The 5,884-nt window shown below is 41.7% G+C and overlaps 1 long non-coding RNA gene across 1 annotated transcript; it reads left to right on the top strand.

Annotated features, from left to right (window-relative positions):
* The first annotated feature begins 1,152 nt into the window (after positions 1-1,152).
* On the top strand, positions 1,153-5,352 carry LOC138818120 (uncharacterized). Its single transcript, XR_011368982.1, has 3 exons — positions 1,153-1,636; positions 3,982-4,169; positions 5,234-5,352. It is a non-coding gene; the product is annotated as an uncharacterized lncRNA (long non-coding RNA).
* Positions 5,353-5,884: the final 532 nt, after the last annotated feature.

Genomic DNA, 5,884 nt, shown 5'->3' with positions numbered 1-5,884 from the left:
ACTTTTGAGAACGCAAAGGCCTTCCAGTTGGTTTATGATGCATTGGGAAGGGAATGGGTTGGTGAATTATTGAAATATCTCTTGTTATTTCTGTTTCTCCAGAGAGAAATATGCATTATTGCCATTTCTACTTTCCAGAGCTTCTTACTTTCTCTCCTTGTAGTAGATTTCACTCCCTGACAATAATTTTACTGGACTGAAAACGTAAAGCTCTTCAAAGATGTCAATTAATCAATTAAAAATAAGCAATAATCTGTCTATTGATTGAGATGAGCTGAGACACGTAAAACAGATTTCCAAAAAATGTTTTCATGAGGGGCAGTGCTGGCTCATGCCTGTAATCCTAGCTTCTCAGGAGCTGATATCTGAGGATCCTGGTTTGAAGCTAGCCCAGGCAGGAAAAAAAATCTGTTGACACTCTTATCTACAATTAAATCACAGAAAAAGCCGGAAATGATGATGTGGCTCAATAGGTACAGTGCTAGCCTAGCATAAAAGGAGCTCAGAGACAGCACCTAGGCCAAGAATCAACTTCAACACCAGCAAAAAAAAAAAAGAAAAGTAAACAAAGAAACTTTTCGGGTACATGGATGGTGAGGAGGTGGTGTTAGTAGATGTAAGTAAGTGATGGTTGCTTTCTGTGTAGGAATGTGCAATGAAGCACATCTTGACTGCTGTCACAAATGTCAGTTGAGGAGTCCAAATTCGGTCAGCTTATAAACAATCTCCCTTGCAACTAAAGTGCTCCCCACTTTCTTGTGTGTTGGGAGCCAACAGTAAAGCTCAAAGGTCATCTTGACCCCTGTGATCGCTTGAAGGCATGTACAAGGAACTGGCTTACTTGAAAGACACCAGGTGCCTGGGATTGCTTTGCTATGTCTGCAGAGTTTGTTTTACTGTCAACCAGTTGACCTTGTCTTGTTTTTACTGCACTCTGTTTTTACTGAAATTTTCCTTGTTTTTCTGGACTATAGTAACCTTATGCTACTTCTTGACTTCTAACAGTATATATTAGGGAAAGTTAAAAATAAACGGTGCTGCAGTCTTGAGCTGCAGACCTCCTGACCCCATCTTTTGTCTCGTGTCTTTTTTTTCCCCCTCATTCTCGCCCCCTAAAACAGGATTCCCTTTCATTGCCGCCAGGCTCCGGCACTTGTGTGCTGGGGATTTGTCTTCTTCTTGTCCATTTCTCCCTGTGCACATAGACTGAGACAGAAACAGAGATTATTATAAAAATCTTAAGAGCAAGGAGACTTTTGTGGAATCTGTTAGTAGGGAACATAAATGGTGGCCTGGTGAACATGGCAAAGCTCCTGTGAGCTTGATTTCCTGGGCTTTGGTCCAAACAGGATGGAGGAAGAGAGTGCTATTCCCACTAAGTGATGGGTTCTGACTTCCTTGTGGACGGAGGGGTGCCAGCAAAGCCATGGGACCTGACACATGCTTCTACATGGAGGTTCAGTGAGGCTCACTAGGTATAAATAACCTTGAACTCCATGTACACCACAAGACAGAGAGCTCAAGACCAAATTTCTCTCTCCGCATTTGCTAAAGCTGATAGCTGAAAGCAAATTAAGTAGCATGAGGCTGTTGGTGTTCCTCCTGCTGGTCACTTTGGCCCTCTGCTGCTACGAAGGTAAGTGTTATTTATAGCCCGTCCAGCACCAGCTCTGGTAAGTTCCATCTCTCAACATTAGATATAATTTATTTGTGGTGGGGGTTGAGTTAAGGGAACTTTCAATATTTTCCATTTTATTTTCCTGACTTTCTTAAGGCGGCCTCCCGTCCAAGCATAATGTCTTTTATTTCTTTAATACTAGGATCTTTAAGCAAATTTTAGGGATGATTCAGTGTGTCACTCCTTCAAGACTGTGACCTGTATTTCAGAAGTAGTGGATGGAATGGGAGTCTAGGCTCTATCCACTTCCCATCTGTTTTACATTTGGGACAAATGTGCATGTTCTCTGAGTTTCTCCTTATTAGTACTCACAGCTACAGCCACAGACACATCGGATGAGGGTGGGAGATGAATGCATGAAAAGCCTCATGGATTGTTCATGAGCATGGCATTATCAATCGTTTTTGTTCAACAGAGTGTCAATACAGGGTTCTATAGATTTTGAACTCCTAAATTTCAATTCTTCCCATGTAGCTAGAAGGCCCACAGCCCAAAAGATCCACTGTCTCTGAATCTCTGAATAAAACTACTTCAATACATTCTGAGATTTAGCACAGCCCTGCCTGCATTCTGGGAATCCTAATAGCAATGGAAGGAAAAGTGGTACAATCATTATTACAAAGATTTTCATTTATTCCAGATTTAATTCTAGCCACTCTTTCAACTATACGTGGTCTGTCATTCCCACCATGAGGAAGGAACCAAGTGTCACTGGCTTTTACTTTTCATTTGACTTCTGGATTCTCCCTCCTGCTCTCCCAGATGTCCCTGGCCTTACCCTGTCCTAATACTTCCCATTGCATGATGTTATTTGGTCAGGATCCCTACAGAAGACTGTTAAATCAACCTTTGGCCCTGTGAATGCCAGACCTTGGAGCTTGATCTGGTGGTGAAAACCTGTAATACCAATTAAGATAAGGCTTGAGGTCTAAGTGTTTGTGGTCAGACCTGAGTAAAAGAAGAAAACCAGAAGATGTCTCATGGACATCTGGAAATCCAGGGTTTGAAAAATGGTTCTTCTTCATGTAACCACAATTTGAGAAAGAACCAAATAAATTCATTTTCCTCCTCTCATTCTCATTAATGATCTAGGCATCTATAGAAGGTAATAGAATGTCCCAATTTTGTGAAGAAGCTCTGGTTTTTGTTAAAATATTATTCCTAATTTTAGCTTTTCAGGCCACTCTACAACTAAGAACATAGACTAGATTATGAATTAATTTTTATATATCATTGTTTTTTTGTTTTTTGTTTTTTGTTTTTGTCGGTTGTGGGGCTTGAACTCTGGGCCTGGGCGCTGTCCCTCAGCTCTTCAGCTCAAGGCGAGCGCTCTACCACTTGAGCTACAGCGCCACTTCCGGTTTTCTGGTGGTTTATTGGAGATAGGAGTCTCACGGTCTTTCTTGCCCGGGCTGGCTTTGAACCGCGATCCTCAGATCTCAGCCTCCTGAGTAGCTAGGATTACAGGTGTGAGCCACCAGCGCCCGGCTATTTTTTTATATATCATTGTTTTTTGATTTAGGTAATGATTTATTTGATGACATTAATAGTGTGAGCAACAAACAAAAAAATGTATAACTTAACTTGATGAAACACCCAAATTGTCAAGGAGCCAGGAGCCAATAGCTCATGACTGTTTGTAATCCTAGCTGCTTAGAAAGCCAAGCTCTGAGAATCATGGTTCAAAGCCACTGCAGCCAGAAGTCTGTGAGACTCCAACCTCCAATTAACCCCCAGAAAACCCAGATTTGGTCTGTGCCTCAAGTGGTAGATTGCTAACCTAGAGAAAAGCACCTAAGGAAAGTCCCCAGGCTCTGAGTTCAATTCCCAGTAATGGCACGAAAAATATCCAAATTTTAAACCTCAACATTCCCTAATTTAACAATTTACTTCCTCAAGGTCTTGTGGTAGTTTTTTTTTTTTTTTTGTAAGAGTATGACTCTATGATTCATTTTAAAATTGTCACATTTAAAATTCCCCTGATCTACTATCCAAAACTAATCATGTGCAGCTCCATTAGTGGAAATAAATAATTTTCCCCAACATAGTAAAGGGAATTTAAGCCACCTAGAGAAGCCTTCAGAATGAATTTTTTAAGCAAAGTCAAAATGAGATCATAAAATCCTTGTTTTCCTGTTCCCGTGAGAGTTTTGGGAAGCCAGCCTGGAGTGTCGACCTGACCCTCTCTTTAGACAGGAGCAGAAAGCCCTGGTGGTTCTTCCCAGTTTCTAGTCTCAAGTCTGTGTAAGTGGGAAAATCTTGGACTTTCTAAACAACATTATCTTTCTACTCTCACGCCGCAGTGCATGCCGATTTCTGCCCAGATGTTCTCCGTGAACTTATCAGTTTGCTTATTCGTACCAAAATAAAACTGAAGCAGCGACTTGATGAATACAATTCACCTAGAGGATCTGCAGAAGCCTTACTGAAAGTGAAGAAATGCATAGATAAAATTCCCTTTTACGATAGAACACTAATGGCATCTGCACTGGTAATTCCTTTCTCCTTTATACATTGAGGTTTAATCAGCCAAGGACAGGGGAAAGAGGTTGGCCTGTCATTTCCTGTGTGCACACAGAAGAGAGGCCACTTGATTTTCTGGTCACCTATGGGAAATTGATCTGGACCTACAAGGAGGAAGCTGAATTAAACTGCTGATTGAAACCCAGCTACCCACAGCCCCTATGGTAGACCTGTCCTTCCCAGGGCACATCCCTAGATGCCATGTTCTCTATGATGTCCTGAGAAAGACAAATTTGGCACCTGGAAGGGACCTTTCAGGGCTGAGTCCTGCTACCTCTGCCTTGTAGCTTTCCTGAGGACAGTAGAATTTTGTGCAGAATGTGAAGAATAAGAACAGAAACAGATGGGAGAGCCAGAACAGGAGCTAGCCACTGCCTGCGTGGGGTTGGATTCTCTGCCCACTTCCCTGACTGACAATTCCCTCCTTGGAATTCCCTCCACTACAAAGAGGGCTGGTCCTCTGAATCCCCCTCATCCCTGGCTAGCTCTCTATGCTGGCTCTCCCATGAGAGAGGAAAGTGTTTTTCACAGCTAGGACATAGCAGGACACAGAGCAGTTCTTTTCTTTTGCTCCTCCCCTTTCCAGTTCCAAGAACGCCTCAGTCTCATTCTTTATTAAAAATTATTTCACCTTTCAAGTTATCTTTAGTGGTCTTACAAAGGAGTGGCCATTTAGCAAAGCCGTTTAGGAATATACAATGTAGCTTGATCAATGTCACGCCTTTCAATACTCTCACCCATCCCTCCCTTACCGGGGCCTTCCCTCACTGTTCATTTTGTAGGATTATTGAGTCAGCCCTCCTGGGATTTGTGTGGTTTCCCAAAGGATGCTCTCTCCTGTGCATTGTTTGTGATGTTATCTGTTGAACTCCTCAGGAGTTTTCCCAAGATACTCTGATTTTTGTGACTTCTGCCATCCAAAGTGTTGTTGTATGACAAAACTCTAGGATTATGTATTTTTGTTAGTATCTTTGCTATAGAATCTTTATGTCTGATCTCACATTTTTTCCCTTTCTTTTTGTTTGTTTTCAGGTAAACGCTGGCGTGAAATGTTTTCCTAACTAGGAATTCATTGTTCCTGGCATCATTCAGGGCTACAATCATGAAACAAACTATAAAGCTTTGAAAATTGGAAAACTTCAATAAATTACTTGCGCTGCACTTTCCATTTGTCTATTATTATCCTATGGTGTTTGGTCTTTCACTGATGGTGCTTTGATTATGAAGTGAACTTTTGTGTTGTCAATAATGCCTTTCTGGGGCAAAACCTTGTGACCTATGGACACCTGATCATCAGGCAACAGAAAGGTAAATCTTTGTCAGGAATGGTTCTGCAATGTGATGCTACTTTCTCTTTCTGCAGACAGGGGTGTTCATGATGGCAAAGGTAACAAGCAATGGACACCACCAGTGCCACTGTGCAAGGCCAAGACTCAACACTGCCCCCTAGAAAGCATGTCAGTCTATGTGCTTCTCTTCTACTATCTTGCCCTTTTACTCCATCTAACTGCCCTTTGGCAAGATTCCTATTCAGAAAAGGAACCTATTTTTTAAATTGTTTTTCTTAATTTTAACTAAATATATCTCAAATAGATTGTAGGATAAGCTGTCACATTCTCTGTCTATCTGTCTGTCTGTCTCTCTCTCGCTGGTCCTGGGGCTTGAACTCTGGCCTATGCAATG

The sequence above is a fragment of the Dipodomys merriami genome, unplaced genomic scaffold (assembly GCF_024711535.1).
Source record: "Dipodomys merriami isolate MVZ:Mamm:240054 unplaced genomic scaffold, mDipMer1.0.p SCAF_712, whole genome shotgun sequence".
Classification (NCBI taxonomy): domain Eukaryota; kingdom Metazoa; phylum Chordata; class Mammalia; order Rodentia; family Heteromyidae; genus Dipodomys; species Dipodomys merriami.
This window is presented reverse-complemented; position numbering and strand designations above follow the sequence as displayed.